The 20,694-nt window shown below is 39.6% G+C and overlaps 1 pseudogene; it reads right to left on the bottom strand.

Annotated features, from left to right (window-relative positions):
* Window positions 1–3,001: 3,001 nt before the first annotated feature.
* On the bottom strand, window positions 3,002–4,432 carry LOC132065785 (small ribosomal subunit protein uS3m-like; annotated as a pseudogene).
* Between the last annotated feature and the right edge of the window lie 16,262 nt (window positions 4,433–20,694).

The raw sequence follows: 20,694 nt of genomic DNA, 5'->3' as shown, positions 1-20,694 counted from the left end.
AGCAGGCAAAGTCCTTGCTAGGAATTCCGGGTAACTTTCTGTATTCCTTAAGGTTAGAGGTGAAGCTTACTTCCTGCGGTAGCCCCTTGGACCTTAGCCTCTTAAGGGTTGGGTTCTAGTGGCGGGCTCTTGGGTCGTCCGGACCCATATCTGGTAAAAGTGGTGGCCTGGTTGTCCCCACACCCCCTTATCATGCGTGTCTGTGGGAGCAGTTTGTGCTAGCGTTTTGTTTCTTTTTTGTATCGGAATGCCCGCATACTAGAGTGTTGACATTTCGCTCTTTCTTAGTTGTTCTTGTTTGATGATTATCTTGACCGTTGTTTTCGTTTTCTTTGTTGCCCCCTCGATCACGAGGAGAGAAGAGCGGACCATTGAAAGTCTCAATTCCTATCCGCCCAAGGTAGAGAGTTCGATTTCAAATCCAACGATTTATTGACCTACGAATCTGCTATTACGCAACTCAACCCTTCTTCGCAAACTCTTTCAGTTGTTGGAGATACCAAAGACAACAATCCCTACATTCTCATTCTCAAGATTCAAGGCTATTCCTTTCACACCGCTGGAAAATTCCACCATTTCCTCAGCTTGAATATCGTTCAATCCATAAACACATGCAATCCCATCTCCAACTGAGACCACACGACCAATTTCATCCACTTGAAAATTTGTGTAAAAGTTGCTAATTCGACTTTCTAATCGACTTGTTAGTTCAGCAGCTCGGGGATTGGATTGCCTGAATCACGAGTCTTATATATTGTGTTATGATCACCTTATATTGATAAAAAGTCCAGGGAACAATTTTGGTTGAAAATCAAGAAAGAATTTCTGGTCATAAAAACAGAAAGGCATGAATTGCGCAAGATTTAGATCGAAATGGAATCCCCAAAAACCAGGGCTGGAGTATTAGACTTGTTCTGCTTCGATAGAGGCACTGTAACCATAAGTGGAATAACAATCATTCGGCCAATTTCTCTTACTCATATCCTTCCTTCGCTGACACAAAAGAGAGAGAGCAAGAGCACTCCCCAAGCCAAGGATGAGTGCCAAAGAGAAGATGCGCAAGCTAGTCTATCAGAAGGAGAAAGCGAGGGAGTGAGATTTTAGGTTTCATTAGGGTAGACTGAAGACCAAGCCAATCTCGAAACAAAAAAGAAAACTTATTGCAACTACGAACGTGAACAGATGCTTTCTCATTAGACTATTTTAACCGATTATTTATGTCGACCCTACGCTATGATTCTTCTTCTCTTATTCAATTTCTAGTTAGATGAACAACAAGCTTTCTGTTGCATGACGGAGTGATCTTTCCCTCTTATGAAAGCCGGTAGATCTCACTTTGAAAGAGAGTCTCGACGTGGCGGTGTACCTAGCTCCAGGCCGGGCTAGTCAAGCAGAGGGCGCCCGACCTACCGGATCGTGAGGTACCGAGAATGTTATATAAAAAGGACCAAGGAAGATCCTATCCTAAAGTAGAAGGAAGAGGAGTAGGAGCTCGCTTTGGGGGGGGGGGGGAATCGAAGCGAAGAAATTCGTTCATGCCACGACAATCTATATGGGCGGCTTTGTTGATCGATTTCTCGAGAATGAAGGAAGAGAGATCTTCTTTTTCACAGGAAAATTTGGTCACGTAGATATTCTATTTCGCCGAAATTCGTTGATTGCTCCATACGAATTTACAATGGAAAACTCCGAGTCACGTAAGATTACTGAAGGAAAGGTTGGTCATAAATTTGGAGAGTTTGCTTCTACACAGAGACGAAGACCTTCGAGAACAAATATTGGGCCGGGAAAAAAAAAAGGGGAAAAAGTAAAGTCTAAGCGCATATGGCATGAAGAGGAAATCCTATTTCGGTAAGACTTGATCTGAATCGTAGTTCAGATTCAAGTTGGTCTAGTGAGAGCGACCGCGAAAGTCACCGAATGGGTCAGTCTTTTAGTTCTCCCAGATTAGAATATCAAATGAGGACGTTGCAGATGCGCAGGGCGGACACGACTTCTTCCAAGGCTAGAAGACCACTAGAAGACACCCAGGACTATAGCATGTCATGAAAGAAGCACACTGGACGGGCTTGCTTCGACTGTGTCTCCGGGACACAGTTGAATATAGATATCATGAACGCGAGGTGCAGGGTACTAGGCCGAGAAACCCGAGCAACCCTTCCCCTATGTGCCAATCGCTAGCGCATCCAGGCCCCGCGCCCACTTTCAACCGGGAGAGGCCTAGCCCGATCCGAGAAGTGCTAATTCGGTTCGGATAAACTTCATTCAAATAATGCCACCGCCCGGGAATCAATAAGAAAACAAGTGTGTCGTTTCGCACGTTGAATAAATCGAAAGGAAAGAAGAGACCTTTCGCTCGCCGTGCTTAAAGCGCACTATGCTCCGCTTCAACTTAGGAGAGTTTTCGGTGGAACCGGTGAACCACGCGAGCCGGTTAGATGCTTGGGACAGAGGGCTCGTAGTACTGCTAGCGCGGTACGCGGAAGGGAAGGAGCCTAAATCGACCCCCCTTCTTTTTTTTTCAAAGAAAAAAGCGAGGAGTAAGGAGATTAAACTCTCGGATGAGACTAAGCGACTACCGACCGTTCCGACGCGCCCTTAACCTATTTTGATGTTGACCAAAAACCTATCTCTAAAGTGGAGCCTAGTTTAAGTCGTCAAACAAGTAATGATTGAATGAAAGAAAAACCAAACGTGGGGATATGGATGAGTCTCACTCAAGAAAGAGAGTCGTAGGATTCGTAAAATAGGAGAAGAGCCTTTACTTTCAAATGATAATCAGTTTCTTCCTCGCTAGGAAATTGGCCTTGCACGAAACCAAACCGCCCCCGCCCGATCAAGTACTGTTGCTTGTAGGCCTACTTAGGTTAGGGTTCCAAAAGTTCTTACCAACCTCCGGTGTGTAATCTATATCTTTCTAGCTAGAACTCGATCGAATAAGAATCATTGATTCCCTCTGCTGTTAATTTCTTATTCATTGCGTTCGGCCGGTGCTCCTTTCTCATCTCAAATCATAACTAGTCTTCACGTTAGGGAAGATAAGGGAAGACCGCCTGAGCAAAGCGACCGAAGGAACTTGACTTATCTGAACCGAACGATAGCGGCTTAAAGCGTTGCCTCTCACGATCAGCCTCGCTCCTTGATCGGCGGGGAGGAGCATCTCAAAGTATGGGGCAAAGGATGTTGCGTTTTGACTTTGCCTCTCGGGATCCACCACAGGTTGGGTTTGAGAGCCGTGTGATGGGTGACTATCCATCACGGTTCGGAGAGCACTTTGATAAACAGATTTGATCTTGACTGATTCAATGTTGGTATTAGTGTTGGTATTATACAACAAAGATCGCATTTTTTTCACTTCATTCAAATAATAGTTGTACCCGTACAAAATTCTTCTGTTTCTCAGTATGATCTCTATCATCATATCTATTTCCCTTATCAATTCTCCTATCCTATTTAGGTCTATGAATTTCTCTATCAATTCCATTACCTTATCCTTACCCATGAGGTTCCAACATTTTCTCGCTAATTGACCTAGGAGTTATTCCCGGGCATCCTCAAAAAAAGGTTATTATACACCCCAACCCTATCCCTTGGAAAAAAAAAAGATAGCACTGAAGAAAGGAAAGAGTGAGATGGTGGTTTTTGTTGTTCCCGCGAAGCGAAGATCATTCGCTTGGCGAATAAAGTGGGTCACCCTCTTTTTGGCTTCGGCCAAACACTTTTTCTCGCTGGTCGAGCTTTGTACAAAAAAAGCCATGCAAGAATGTATTCTTTTATCTAAGCTTCTTCCCTTTGCATTAGCTCCCCCCATCGTAGCTTGTTCAGCCACGCCCGGTGCCACGAAATGATTGAGAACTACGACGGGGTCGAAATGCATTTTGTTCTTTGTATTCAATAAGTATTGCATGACCGAATAATTCAAGAAAGGGCGGACCGCGGGGAGGGTCCTTTAAGTAGATGACTCGTCGGGCGGTCGGAGCGGGACTTCTTTGGGAAAAAGAACTTGAATAAGTTTATTTTTCTCAAGGAGTCGTCATTTTCTATCGAATGCTATGTCATTTTCAATCCCGGCGTATTTCGGATGCTTGAAGGCCCCGCTGACACGAAGTGATTTATAAAGATTCTTCTTTATCGATGGTGATCGGTCATGGTATCCATAGCCTTGCTTCTTTTTTGGCCAAATTCGAATTTCGTTTTGCTTCTCCCGATCGTCAAGCCTGATCGACTTGACTCTTTTCCCTGCCCCCCTACCTCACACTTCATTTCGTTCTTCTTCTGTACCGTCGCTTGAATGAAGCCACCTGATCAGCCCGACTTTCCCAAATGCCCCCCACCGGTCCTTCTCTTTTGAGGGACTGGATTTTTTGCGTCGTTTCAGTCGTCGTGGTCGACGGGGAAGAAAGAATGAATGTCTTGCTTGAGAAATAAGCATTCAGAACACTAAGACTTCAAAGGGGGCTATGTTGATACATCAACTTATTAATTACACCGGTGAAACACAACCTATCCAGGAATCTGGACCAGAACCCACTTTCCCCATATCGAACTCGATAAAACCTATTCAAGATCACTGCAGTTCTTTTTCGAGCGGCTGTAGGACGGTCGCCTATAGGTGGTAGGGTAGGGTGGGTGGTACCGCTCTGCGGCCAATCTTCCTAACCGCGCGCGAGCCGGGCTTAGAGCGCGTGAAACTCATCAGTACCTCGTAAGGATGTTGAGACCATAGCATGTTACACGAAAGCGGCTTTAGGCTGTGCCATTCTACTTTCTTTGCTATCTATCCTTGATGAAGGAAGACAAGTCAGTGGTCAGGCTAGTGCGAATATATAGAGTCTCTCCCTTGAAAAAAATACGCTATTTTCATTCATTAGAAGTACTTCGGTCAAGGAAAGACATTTGCGCTGATATCTCCCCTACAATCAGAAAGCCTTGTGATAACCTTACTACTAATAGAAAGGGGAAAGATGCGCTCAATCCCTTGCTTCTTGCTCCAACTTAGGAGTAGGGGTTGACGAGCTTTTTCTGCAGGCTGCTATACTAGTTGTAGCGCGATAGCTCTTTACTAATATAAGGGGAATTCATGAGTATGAACCAGAAGAAATCAAAGAAGGCAAGAACTCGATTATCGACGCTCTGCTAATAGACCTCCTCCTTTGAACATAGATCCGAACTCCCACTCAGAATGGTTACTGGACAAGGATTGGTTGTCTTTCGAACATTGGATCTTGAGTACAAGCCAAGGAGCAACAAGTTAGACTTTGACACTTTCCCGAAGAGAGTTCAAAGTAATAAGATGAAAGATGGGATGAGATGCTAGCCTTAGCGCAGAAGATAAATCATTGAACCTTAGGCCAATACCGAGCAGCAATGTAGGATCATAACTGCCTGTACTGAAGTAATGACATCGTACCGTACCCCTACCCTAGAAAGGGTAATGTGATTAGCTTGCTTGAACGAATCCGCTCTCTTTGCTGTGAACAAGAGGAAGCTCTGCAGATGAAGCAGGCAATGGATAAATGCTTTTTTTGAGTTCGAATCCTACTTGGGGAGATTTTGGAGTTATCACATTTCTGACCTAGCGCTTGCCTCTGGTGGTGTCCTTCTCCTTTGTTTCTAAACTAGCATAATCGTGGGACATCAAAAGCGGTAAGTTGATTGTTGGTTTTTATTCCTCACTCTCGTATAGGTTAACTTGGTTCGTTCCATTCTTAGGCAAGGATCCACTGGAAAGACTGGAGTGGTATCTTCATTAGCCGGAAGGAATTAGTCTCCACTAGTGTCATTCGAAGAACGAACAAGAAAAGTCTTACTGTTTAGGATAGATGGATGTGGCCCAATCTTCGTGTTCTATTGATCAGAAGCATCCAGCAGCGCCACGCCAGTAGAAAGAGTGTTGCTTGTTCTCTTATCTGCTGTTGCCATTCTTGTCGGACTAACAGCTTTTGGTGGTACGATCTGGTACCGGGGATCCTAGTATGTAGCCGTTAAGGAAGTGTTTATGTTGTTCGCAGTGAAAATGTTAGTTATGCTAGCAGTCCCCTTTCGTTTAGTTGGTGAAAGCTAAGGTGGAAGTTGGTGGGCGCATAAGTAAAAGTGCAATCAAAATCATCATCTGCCCACATCAACATCAACAGACTAAGCAGCAGGTAGGTATTCAGCTGTGGGCCTACCTTAAGGTAGGAGGTGATTGAAAAAGGGGAAGCCGGTCCCCTTACATAGCCATGATAGTCAGTTTTTTCGAAGTAGCTGAACAACCGCTCTTGCTCGAACTGGAAATTGCATGAAAAGTGAAAGAACTAATGAAATACTGCATTTAAAAGCCCATTTACTCTGTAATTTAGACAAAAATGGAATTGTGATGCTGGGATCTTGGGTAGAGACGGGTGATAATTTCTCTCCCCGTAAAACCCTCTATCCGCAAGCTCCTTTACTAGGTTGGGCAAGCTTTGATGCCCCTACTCCCAAGAAGTTGCTAGTCGAGATCATGGAACTATCGCTCGAGAAGTAAGAAGCTGATCCCGGGCTCGATCTGGTTTAGTATCAAGGTGATTCTTTTTCTGTTCCTATATATATGGGTCCATGCAGCATTTTCACGATATCGTTATGATCAATTAATGGGACTTGGTCGGAAAGTGTTCTTGCCTCTATCATTAGCTCGGGTAGTCCCCATTTCTAAGCAAGTTCAGTGGTAGAAACCTCTGTAATCGATGGAAACCTCGAAGCTGTCTGGGGCAGGAGAAAACTAATATGTTTCATTGCCCCAGCATTAACTGGTACAAGACGATAGCGAAGATCAATCCATCTTTTAGCTTGTGTGGAGGCGAGATCGTCCTTGTTAGATCAGATCAGGACTCATAAGTTTGAGGATGCTCAGTTGAGCAAGATTCGAGATAGGGTTCTAAGAGGTAAGGCCAAGGAGGCCATGATTGATTTTGAGGGTACTTTAAGGATTAGGGGGCGCGTGTGCGTTCCTTGCATTGGTGACTTGATTCATTTGATTTTGACTGAGGCCCATAGCTCTCGATATTCCATTCATTTGGGGGAGACTAAGATGTATCGTGATTTGAGGCAGCATTACTGGTGGCACCTGAAGAGGGATATAGCCGATTTTGTGGCTAAGTGTGGTGATTGTCAGCAAGTTAGTATGAGCACCAGTGACCCGGTGGTGTACTTCAGAGGATGCCCATTCCCGAGTGAAAGTGGGAGAGGATTGCCATGGATTTCGTTGTGGGTCTTCCGAAGACCCTGGGTAAGTTTTATTCGATTTGGGTGATGGTTGATCGGTTGACTAAGTCCACTTATTTCATTCCAGTTCAGGTTTCTTATACCGCGGAGAAGTTAGCCAAGTTGTACATTCGTGACATTATGAGATTGCATGGGGTTCCCATTTCTATCATATCTGATCGGGGTACTATCTTCACTTCCCATTTCTAGAGAGCTTTTCATGATGAGTTGGGTACCCGAGTGGATCTTAGTACAACTTTCCACCCCCAGACCGATGGCAGTCCGAGCGGACTATTCAGGTGCTCGAGGATATGTTGAGGGCTTGCGTTATAGACTTTAGTGGTCATTGGGATCAGTAATTGTCGTTGGCAGAGTTTGCGTATAACAACAGTTATCACTCGAGTATCGACATGGCGCCTTTTGAGGCTTTGTATGGTAGGAGATATAGATCTCCATTTGGTTGGTTTGATACCTTTGAGGTTCGACCTTGGGGTACGGATCTATTGAGAGAGTCTCTTGAGAAGGTGAGGGTTATTCAGGCCAAGCTTTTGGCAGCTCAGAGTCGACAAAAGATGTATACAGACTGGAAGGTCCGAGATTTAGAGTTCGCCGTTGGTGATCAGGTTCTATTGAAGATTTCACCCATGAAGGGTGTTATAAGATTTAGGAAGAGAGGTAAGTTGAGTCCGAGGTATATTGGGCCATTTGAGATCCTTAATCGTGTGGGCGATCTTGCTTATGAGTTGGCCTTGCCACCAGGCTTGGCATGCGTTCATTCAATTTTCCATGTGTCTATGCTGAAGAAGTATCAAGCCGATGGTACTTATAGTATTCGTTGGGACTCAGTATTGCTTGATAAGAATTTGACTTACGAGGAGGAGCCTATTGCGGTTTTGGATAAGCAGGTCCGAAAGTTGAGGTCTAAGGAGATAGCTTCTGTGAAAGTGCAATGGAAGCATCGTCCTGTTGAGGAGGCCACTTCGGAGACTGAGTCTGACATGCTTAGCTGATATCCTTAGTTGTTTGCCGATTCATGTACTTTTCTGTTCCTTTCCCTTCGTCGCTCGGGGACGAGCGATGGTTTAATTGGTATATGATGTAACAACCCGTTTGGTAGTTATAGGCTTTTCGTTGCTTTTGGCCCTTCCCTGAACTTGTTTGGTTGTTATAGCCTTTTCGGTACTTTTAACCCTTCCCCAAGCTTGTTTAGCTCACATTTGACCTGAGGGGACCGTTGACACACTTCCCGAGGTCTTTGGATATGATTTGGGTGACTTTGTGGGAAATTTAGGCTTAAAGCGAAAAAGAGTTGACTCAAAGTACTTTTAGGTAAACGGAACTTTTTCGGGAACTCGTCCATTCTGAAAGGTCCGGATGGTCTTTTAGAACTTGTGTGTATATTCGGTTCGGCTCCCAATACACTCGGGCGCATTTTGGGACTTGGGTTGGAAAATTAGTTTTGAGATATCGGGGGTTGACTCGGTCAACGAGACCTCCGTTGGGAATTCTAAGGCCACGAGTGCGTTCGTAGCGTGTTTTTATGTAGGTCTGCAAATATGGCTTGTGAGCAGATGGTCTCGGGTGATAGTCGGGATTTCGGGTTGAGTTGATGAAACTTGGGAGTTTTTGGTGTCTGGTGCCTGCTATGGCGGCACCAGGACCGCGCGGTGGTACCGCTTAGCGGGTAACCCTTCCGCTGTAGTGGTATTGTATATTGGGCATGGACGGCAGAAGCGGTCATGGGACTGCGGAATCGGGACCGAAGCGCCGGAGGGGCGGAAGCGGTGACGGCGATTAGATTCATTAAATGTGTGTTAAAAGCCCTAAGTCCTGCATTCAATACCACTCCGAAAATAGAGCTATTGGGAGCATTTCAAGGCATTTCTTAGGGGAAAATCATTGTGGTAAGTCCTTCCATCTTCATTGCTATTCCATATTCCATTAATCACCTTAGGAATCCATTAATCATGCTAGTTTCATTAAGAGCTTGAGGATTAAAAGAGGGTTCAATGGGTTCTTCATTATAGACTATTAAATCTTGATTTATTGATTGGGTTGGCTTCATGAAGCATGGAATTAATGATTAGAAACTATTATTGCATGTTTCATTCCTTATTAGTGTGTAATTTATGAAATTGGAAGTTAGGGTTTATACTCTAATTTAGGGGTTTTGCCTAGAATCCAAATTTAAGTAAATTGTTAGTTCTTCTAGCTTATAATTGGTGGGAATTGATCACCTAGAACATTAATTTCATGTTGAGACCTATAGATTCCTAATTTCATCTTTTTAGTTCATAAACCCCATTCCATAAGTTGAGATTTGGGTCTTGAATAGTAGTAAGGTTGAATGATGTTTCTTCTTGATTCTAATTTCATGATTCGGATATGATTCGATTTCCATTATCTCGAGGCTTAAAGGAAGGGAAATACTAAGGTTTGACTATTGGAGACTTTCTTTGTTCGGCTCTCCAGGTAGGTTACGGTTTACCTTATGGTGAGACTTCGATTAGCGAAGCGTAAGTTTAGATGATATTTTCAGAGAATGCATGTAAACCTTCGGGTATGAAATTGGGTTGGATATTATCTTAGGTTGGGCCTTGTTGTGTGATGTGGGGGCTAGCCACCCCGTTGCGTTAATTGACTTATCTTGTTCTATTTACTTATTGGCTCGTTGCCACGTTGAGACATCGGATATTGGTGATTAGTGATATATCATGGCTATGATATTGCGGTACTTTACTTGATTGATACTGAGATGAGAATTGTGATTCCATTATGGATTATTTTGTAGCTTTATTATTGATATTACTTGTGTGCCATGTGTGGTATTGTTTGGGATTGAATAGGTTGTTGATATTACATTGCATTGTATTCATACTCATTTCCATGATACATTGATATTGCATGGTTATGGTACTGATGATGATAAGTGAGAGAGTGTAGCCTCCGAGGTCTTTGCCGAAGAGCATAAAAGAGAGATGAGAGTCCGTGATCCGAGGTCATTTATCGGAGCGAAATGAGTGTATGTTGCCCGAGGTCTCTTGCCGGGAACGAATGAGTGCTCGATGCCCGAGGTCTCTTCCCGGGATCGAGAGGCTGCTTGTCGTCGAGGTTGTTGTCGGGATGAGTTGTAGATGGACTTCAGGGGTCTCCCATGGGTCATGATCGCCGAGATGTGGAGGTATTCCGTTCGGGACATGTTATACAAAGACTGCATTTACAGTGCATCCACATTACAAACTTCATTGAATTGCATCTTATTCTTCCATATGCTCGTTGTTGTGATGTTGATTCGTGATTGATTATTCTTGAGACTTGGCAAAGTTGGGCTTAGCTGCTATAACATAGGTGATGACTTGTTGTGATATGATTAGAATATCTTTGGTTTGGAATGGTTAGAACGATACTTGGCACAGTTGGATTTAGATGCTCTTGTATGACCAGACCAAATACAGGGATGGATTTCATTTACTTCCGCACTTATTTATATTATATTTGTGAGACTTACGTTATTTTACTTTCTTCCAATATTTTCTGTCTTTTGTGAATGTTGGCTTAAGGGTTCGCCTACCGAAGTGGGAAAGGTAGGTGCCTGCACGACTTAGTGAAATTGGGTCGTGACAATTATGCCCTTCATGTAAAAGTAAAATGAAAATTTTGAATTATATTCTTTTCTCAATCACTTTATGTTTCCAATTCAAAAAAGTAGTAAAAGTTTATCTCTCTTGTGACAACATTTAGTAAGTTGTCTTTCTAAAACTTTGACTAGCAAATTCATTTTTTATTTTCTTATTCATATCTACCATTAAAAGTTTTTTTTCTTAACTAAAAAAAATTGACTATCTCATAGAGTAAGTTTTTTCTCAGAGGAGAGAGCCTACCTTGATTACTTGTATTTAATGTATAAAATAATTTTTACTTGATGTAGAATAAATAATGTGTTAAATCATATACCATATACACCTTACCAGTAATTTTATTCAAGAACTGTAAATGTAGAAAAACAATGAAAGGCTAACTTGATTACGCGTTTACATATATTTTCTATATTTAATAACCTGTTATATTAACCTTTAATGATATATGTTTAAACATATTTAATTTTTTTAAATCAGATAAAATCGTCTAAAAAATATATAATTAAGCTTTTTCATATTTTCCTCACAGTTCATTAATTAATAATTATATTGAGTTATGGATTTTTCTAAGAAAATGAAAGAAATAAGATTTGGTTTGCTACCTATACTATAACAAGAATTATATATGGAGAAAATAATTTCGTGATAAAACTATAGCATAAGATAGTATAATTAAATTAGTTGAATGCTAACAACAAATTTGACTTAGCTAAACATACATCATTAAAGGATAATATAAGGAGTTAAATTAAATTTTATAAGTACGGTTTTAAACATATTTAATTTTTAAAATTGGATAAATTCATCTAAAATTTGTGAAATTAATCTTTTTAATATTTTCTCACATTCCATTAACTAATATTTTTTTATTTTTTTCTAAGAAAATTGAAGAAATAAGATTTGGCTTACTGCCTATACTATAACAAGAGTTATATATGTGTAGCTTCAATATGTAGAAAATAATTTTATGATATAAATGTAGCACAAGATGCTATATATTTTATTACTTGTATAATTACATTATTTTGGTTGAATGTTAACCAAAATTTTGACTTGGTTGATCCGCCGAATGCAATCATCTGATGGTCAACTGAGTCAACTATAAGAATAGGAAAAACTAAAGAATCAAGACTATAATACTAACTTTTTTGTGATAGAACTACGACACAAGATAATATATTTGATAACATGTATAATGACATTATTTTGGTTGAATTATAACAACAAATTCACAACTTACCCACATTTACTCACTTACGTAGCTAACTCCTACACACAAATTTGTTATCCTATAGTAGCTTATGTCTCGTGCAAATAATGTAGTTACATTATATTTGCTAAATCATTAATTTTTTTTTCATGTACATTTGCGTAAATCATGCAATGTCCTATATTTTTTTTATATTATCGGTTGATATAAATTGTTTCTTTATAAACTTAACTTTGTTAGTCTGCACGTCTAATTATTCAAGCAGATAACTATGATTTTATTAATCCCACTCGATAGATGAAGCTATTCCAGCCCAGCGATAACCAACCCAATTGTGATCACCAGTTCATGTGTTTGAGTCTGGCCCGCGTCACAAAATTTTGTTCTTTATTTTTTTTTTTCAATTTGAACATACATCGTTAAAGAATAATATAAGAGATTAAATGAAATTTTGTAATTAATATTTTAAACATTTTTACTTTTAAAATTCGGTAAATTCGTCTAAAAATATGAAGGTAATCTTTTTTATATTTTTCCGAGGTTCCATTAATTAACAATTTTATTAAATTTAGGTTCTTCCTTAAAAATAATGAAAGAAACAGATTTTGGTTTATTACCTATACACAAGGATTATATATGTAGAAAATAATTTTGTGGTAGAACTATATCCTAAGATAACAAATTTGAATACTTGTATAATTACATTTTTTTAATTAAATGATAACAATATTTTAACTTGGTTGATCAGTCGAATGAAGTCGTCTGATAGAACTAAAATATAATACTAGCTTTTTTATGATAGAACTATGACACAAGATAATACATTTGATAACATGTATAATTACACTGTTTCGGTTTAATTATAACAACAAATTTACTACTTACCCACATTATTCGCTTACGTAGCTAACTTCTACACACAAACTTATTATTGTATAGTAGCTAATGTCTCGTGTGATAATGTAATTATAATAATCATTAATTTTTGCATATACACTTGTATAAATCATCCAATGTCATATGTTGTTGTATATTATGAGTTGATTTAATCCACTTTTTTTATAAACTTAACCTTGTTAGTGTGCACCTCTAATTATTCAAACGGATAAATGCAATTTGATTAATCCCACTCGACTAATTATTCAAACGGATAAATGCAATTTGATTAATCCCACTCGACATATAAAACTATTCCAGCACAGTGGTAACCAGCCCAACCTTGAGACCGCTGGTTCATGTGTTCGAGTCTAGCCTGCATCACAGTTTTTTAAAACTATTTGAACATATGTCATTAAAGGATAATATAACGGGTCAAATTAAATTTTGTAATTAAAGTTTTAAATATATTTAATTTTAAAATCAGGTAAATTCATCTAAAAATGTGAAACTAGTTTTTTTTTTAAAGATTGTTTCTCACATTTCAATAACTAACAATTGTAATAAATGTTGGTTCTTCCTTACAAAAATAGAAGAAATACATTTTGATCTACCACCTATACATTATTAAAAAGAGTTATATATGTAGAAAATAATTTTGTACTAAAATAGTATATTTGAATACTTGTATAATTACATTATTTTTGTTGAATGTTAACCAAAGATTTAACTTGATCTTATCTTATGTAGAGTGATTTTTCTCCTTTATGTAGAAATTTCTTTTCTTCGGAAATACACATCAAAATCAGAGGAAATATTTTCCTAAAACATTTCTTTTGCTTAATGGGTGACTAGTGATTTTTCTCTCTTTCAATTTCTATTTTTCCGAGGATCAATACTTCTTGTATACGTAATTGCGTTGTATGCATAAATTTAGCTCGACATGAACAAAATTTATATTTAACTAATTTTATATTTTTGACATGACGAGAATAACAATTTCTTCAACAAGATAACAACAACATACTGTAACGACCTGTTAGGTCGTTATGTGCCTTTTGACCATTTTACGCCTGTTGACCAATTCCCGAGATTATAAAGCGATTCTAGTGCAAACTGAAGGATTTAGAATCCTTAAGCGAAAGCGTTTGACCAATAGTTGACTTGTGGGTAAATGGATTTTTTTTTAAAATTTTCGTCAATTCCGTGAGGTCTGAAGGGTCGATTATGATTTGGTGGGATGGGTGGTTCGGTTCCCGAGGCATTTGGTTGCGTTTTGGGTACTTGGTTGGAAACTTAATTTTATCCATTTGGGGATTGACTTGATCAAAAAGACATCTGTTGAGAATTTGAGGGCACGGGTGAGTTCGTAGTAGGATTTTAAGTGTCCGCATGTTTGGTTTCCATCTGGAAGGTCTCGGATGAATGTCGGGTTTTGGGAAGAATTGATGGAAAAACCAAAAAATCTTCTGGTGTCTGGTACTCGCTGCGGCGAGGACCAATGTGCCACAGTGGACCCGCCAAATCGTGGCCTGGTCCTTTGGCGCAGGACTTGGGAAGTTTTGGGGCATCCGCTACAGCGATAGTCTTCCCACTGGAGCAAGGTTGCCATAGCGGACCACCACTGCGATAGCAGGTCCGCTGCAGCGGAACTTGGACCGCTGTAGCGGATTACGCGGACCAGAATCATTTACTTAAGTCTAATTTTCGTGTCTTAAGTCCTATTCACCAAAAACCTAATTCTAAGAGCTTGCGGAGGTAAATATTGAAGAAACTTGGTGATATCATCTTTGGGGGTAAGTTTCAACCCATTATCTTGCTTATTTACCTTTCTTCTTTGAGTTCCATGGTGGTTTAAGGTCCAAGAGTGACGGGTGATGAGACCTAGGCTCTTAATCATGAAACCCTTAGTATAAATTGATTATTGTTGATTAACTTACTGTTTATATCATCTAGAAGTGTAGATTAACACATTCTAGGGTTGAATGGCTTGATAGTCCAAGAATCTAATTATGAGATTTAGGGTTACATCCAAATTTGGGGTTTGTGACAAATTGATGAAATGGAAGGGTCTAATGTGATTGGAAACCCATGAATTTAAGGATTATGATTGTTGAGACTATGGCTAAGGTAACTTCACCCTTAATTTCACGTTTTTCCCTCGTGACTCATTAGGGGTATTTTGGGTATTTTGAGTAACCTTTCCCGAATTGATTTCTCGTTCGATTAGTTAGTTGTCATGGTCATTTACTTACTTGCGATGTTATTTACTAGACTACCCATCGTTCTGAGGCATTTCGGAAATAGAAGACCCGTGTGGAGTAGTTCGTGGCTCTTGTTCTGCATTTGAGGTAGGTTACGGCTTACCTTAGTTAGACTTTGATTAGAAAAATGCATATATTGTGCAGAATTGACGAGAGAAAGCATGATTAGGTCTTCGTACATGATGTCTGGTTGGATATTACCTAGGTTGGTATGACTTCTGACCATGTGGGCTTGTCGCCGTTATTTACGCATTGTGATGGTGTATTTGTATTTGTACTGTGGTGATTTGGGATGACATTCTATTAGGTTGGTTGATTGTGGCTTGTTGCCCTGTTATTGTGATTAGGCTTGTTGCCCTAATTGCTGTGTTGTGATACGTGTTGCACTAATTTCTCTCTTGTTGTGTCATTTATCATCGGAGAAAGGAAGGATAATGAGATTAGGCTTAGATCGTGTTGTATAATTATGATGATATCATACATGGCATACATTCTCATTTCACATGTATATTGATATCGAATTATGACTTGGTACTGATGATGATACATGAGAAAATGGAGCACTTTGGTGACACAAGACTTAGTTGTGGGGTGTACTTGTTATATTTGGAAGTAAAGGGTATCATAGACTCTTTATGTTGATTGAGATGGTTTGTATGATTCATTCCATGGTTGAGCTAATTTATCTAAGTCCTGATATGGCTTGTCACGACCCAACCCCGTAGGCCGTGACTAATGCCCGCCTTTTCTGTTTATATTCTGCCCTATGTCCCTATTTCCAATCTCAAATTCATCTGATCCTTTTTCCAATTCGCTTGGTATACTGTACCATATCCATGTCTTTTCCTTATAATTTATGACTTGATTATCCACGTACGAAACCTTAACCAAATCACAAAGCGACGAGAACCTTTCTATATATAGTACAAAATCTCGTCTGATAATCTGTACTCGAGTAATGCGACCAATGTAGCAACTCATCCAAGGCCACATTTCCACTTACTCCAATCGATAATTAATTAGTACTTGTAGTCGTTCCAATCTCAATTAGGTAGCACTTATATTCCGACGATAAGTGTCCAAAGTCCTCTTGTAACATTATCTTTATCCCAACCTATATCATCTGTTTCCTTTAATAATAGCTACCATTCTAGTATCCAGATGGCACCGTATGAGGCTTTGTATGGCAGGAAGTGCAGGTCGCCTATTGGTTGGTTCGATGTTGGTGAGACTAAGTTAATCGGCCCAGATATGATTCGACAAAGCCGTTGATAAGGTGAAGCTTATTCAGAAAGGTTACTAGCAACCCGCAGTCGACGGAAGTCATATGCGGATAATCGACGTCGACATTTAGAGTTCCGGTTGGTGATTGGGTATTCTTGAAGGTGTCACCCATGAAGGGTGTAATGAGATTCGGCAAGAGAGAAAGCTTAGCCCGAGGTATATTGGGCCTTATCGATTATTCGTAGGTAGGCAAGGTTGCCTATGAGTTGGACCTACTATCTGATTTGAAAGCAGTGCATCCAGTCTTTCACGTATCGATGCTTCGCAAATGTATTGGTGACCCTTCTAGAGTATTCCCCGTGGATAATGTCCAGGTAACGGAGGAGTTGTCTCACAAGGAGAACCCTATAGCTATACTTGATCGGCAGGTTAGAAGATTGCGTACTAAGGATGTGGCTTCCGTCAAAGTATTGTGGCGAAATAATAATCGGGAAGAGATGACCTGGGAAGCCGAAGACGAGATGAAGAATAAGTACCCTAACTTGTTTCCTATGCCGGCAGGTAATTTAAATTCCTCACTTGATTATATTGATTGGTAGATGAGACTACATGTTATAGCAATGAAGGAGACTTCCCTGAAATTTTTATAAGACCTTATGGGACTGGTTTAACATTCGAGGACGAATGTTCAAAAGAGGAGAAGGATGTTATATCCCGTATTTTTGTACGATGAATTATTCGTAAGCTACTCGAGATAAGTTCAAGGACAAGATTATTTTGGGATATGAAACGAGGACTTTTAATCCCCGATTTTAATAAGTGCACGACTTGCTTGCAAATTTCTATTAGTGTAGAAATATTAGTGGAGATTAGGGATTAATTAACCATGATTAGATTATTAAGTGGGGATTAGAGATTAATTAAGATTAAGTAGCACTAAGTGGGCCCCACTACAACATAGCCAAATCTGATTGGTCCATGCCATAGTGGGACACATGTCATGGTGGCTGGACACATATCAACATGGTAGGTAACATATATATAGATATGTGATGACTAATAAGTCATACATATTCATCTTCACAAAACACATTTGAGAGAGAGAATCAAGAACAGCCATGGATGCTACTGTTCACGACCAGCTCCAAGCCCTTTTAATTTTTTTTTTTTTTGTAAATCCCCAAAGTGTTCTAATCATTCAAAGGAGGCAGCAACATAGGGATTTAAATTGAGGAAGAAGAAGTGGTTCAATTGGTGCAAGAAATTGTAGAATCTGTCCTAACTAAGTTGAGGTAAGATTTCTTCCTCTTGTAATTTAATTGGAGTTAATGGTGTTGTAATGGAGAGATTAATTTGTATTAGATGAAATTGGAAGTAAGAAAATTGCATGATTTCGTTGGTGTTGGGAATTGGACCTCGAATTGAAGTTGTTTAAATTAGATTGGGTTGATTGTTGTTGTTATTGTTATTGATTATGTGTTAAAAGTGAAGGAATCTTGATACTTAGAGTTGTAGTTGTTTATATGAGGTTGTTGGGCTCTTCTTGTTGAGTTAAAAGATTAAAGGTGTAGTTATAACTAAGTAATTGTATTGTTGATGTTGAGGTGCTGTTTGGGGCCGTGTAGGGGCTGTTCTAGTTAATAATGGTGGACTAATTTTAATTAGTGTTGTCGTGTTGTTGTCATGGATTATATGATGGAAGTGAAGGAAATTGATGGTTAAAGTTGAAGTTGTATTTGTTTTGTGGGCTGTTTTAAGAACTTGTTGAATAATTGATGTTGTTGTCGTGTACGAATAATTGATGTTGTTGTCGTGTGTTGCTGATATGATTCACAAATTTGGATAAAATAAGCATCTAAGATATCGTATATGAAGGTATGTGGTTTGCTTGGTATGTTCTTAGGTGTTCGTAAGATTATCGGGCATTGTTATGTTAATTAGGGGCTGTTTTGGGGCGTGTTGTTATTCTTGTTGAATTGGAGGATTAAGTATAGTTAAGACCTTGCATCGTGTTGTTGTAATTGTTGGACTATTGTAGGGTCGTTTCGATGAAGTGTGCTATAGATTATTAAGAGTAACTTGAATATGTCGTAGTCGTTATGTTAACAATTATTGAATGTCGTAATGTGTGGGCTGATTTGGAATGTTGTGCGAGCTGTCTCGAGACATTCTTGAATCTCGTTTTAGCTAGTCTTGATATAGTACTTGAACGTGTGGTTGTTGATGTTGACTTGGTTGTTATGTAGTTGGTTTGAATATAAGGGAAATGCCGCCTAATCTTCTAGAAATGAGCTACTAATGTTGGATTACGTTTTGAACCTTCCCGTAGCTTAACCATAGTTTTTGACGTCTTAATATAGGTTGAGACACTTCGGGCCGCATATACGTATTGTGTTGCGGATAAGCGTTAAAGGTATGTAAAGCTATCCTTTCTTTCTTTTGGCATGATTTATATGAAACGAACAAACGACGAATGCATAAGCTCCTATTCTTAGAGACACTAGGATGGCTAATGTCCTTGACTTCCATAAGCTATTTCATGTTATCTTGATACGTGTCTATGATTCCTGAGGCTCTATTTGATATAGTCCATGGACGTTCAAAGGGTACTTAACATGACTATCGCCTTTGATACTTGAGTGTTAGTTTATTCTACTTATTCTATTGAGTCTCGGATGATGATTTAGTTTACATATGGTTGCTCACTACTCTGCTCGTGCATACTGTTATTGTATCTTTCACCGAATCCCGGGCCAGATATGTTATCGTGCACAGTTTTACTGCATTGTTCACCGAGTCCCTCACTAGAGGGCCGGGTACGATATATATATATGATGATATGATGATGTGATGATGGCACCGAGTCCCATGATGGGCCGGGCATGGTATACATGTGTACGACTTATTCACCGAGTCCATAATGGGCCGGATATGGTATATGATATAGCTATGCATGATTTTCATTTCATAAGGCATGTACGGTGATTCCTTGATGGTCATACTTGCCTCCCGAAATCTTTATTTCGATTATGATCTTCCTTATTGTATTTCATGCTTTATATATGCACATATCCCGTACCGACCCCCTTTCTTCGGGGCCGCGTTTCATGCCCGTAGGTACGGATACTCGATTTGGTGATCCTCCAGCTTAGGACTTCTACTCAGCTGTCTTGGAGAGCTCCATTGTTCCGGAGCCTAGACTTTTAGTACAGATCTTATGATGTATATTTATGTTATACAGGGGTACGACGGGGCCCTGTTTCGTCATATTTCACGACTGATACTCTTAGAGGTCTGTAGACATATGTGTGGGTTGTGTATAGATGTTGTGCAGCTGTGTCAATATGACTTATTTTGGGATGTTCCCGTACATAGTGGCAGCCTTGTCGGCTTGCGTATATATTTGGGATGTTCCCGTACATAGTGGCCGACATTGCGTATATATTTGGGATGTTCCCATACATTGTGGCAGCCTTGTCGGCTTGTGTATTATGTTATCTTTGATTCACCGTGACTCCTCGAGACAGTTATTTTTATATATATATATATATATATATATATATATATATATATATATATATATGTGACGTTCTAAGATAACGTCTTGTCTTTGCAAGCTTCCACATTGTGTTTAGTTTCGGGTTGACTATATCTAACAGGTACGTATACGAGTGTCCAGCTCGGGCACTAGTCATGGCCCATGGGGTTGGGTCGTGACATGGCTTATGGCATTTTGACTCGTACTTTCATTGGCATTTGATTTCATTGATTTATCACGCTTTCTTTTGAGTTGATTTTTCATATTGGGGTTCTATACTTGAACCATATTTTGAATACTCATTTTGCATACAATATATGTATATAAGACATATCTGACAGGGGGTAAGGATGTGGCCTATCTTGTGATATATATATATATATATATATATATATATATATATATATATATATATATATATGACACATTTGACAGCGGGTGAGGATGTGGCCTATTTGTGAACTCGTGATCCGAGGTTTGTTCCGGAACGAGTGGACTCGTGATCCGAGGTATATTCCGGAGAGAGGGGTACATGGATTTCGCAGGTCCCCCATGGGTCATGATTATTGTGCGAACAATGCCTTTAGCATGTGTGTACAGGTTGTAGACATGTGATTTTTGACCCTCCTAAGATTTTTTCGCTGTCTAATTTTCCTTTTTGGGCCAATCATTGACATTTCTCACTTAATTGTTTTTCTTATAGTAGGTTTTATTTGTGAA

This window comes from Lycium ferocissimum, chromosome 1 (genome assembly GCF_029784015.1).
Source record: "Lycium ferocissimum isolate CSIRO_LF1 chromosome 1, AGI_CSIRO_Lferr_CH_V1, whole genome shotgun sequence".
Lineage (NCBI taxonomy): Eukaryota > Viridiplantae > Streptophyta > Magnoliopsida > Solanales > Solanaceae > Lycium > Lycium ferocissimum.
Note: the sequence above shows the minus strand (reverse complement) of the source record. Positions and strands in the feature narration are given on the sequence as shown.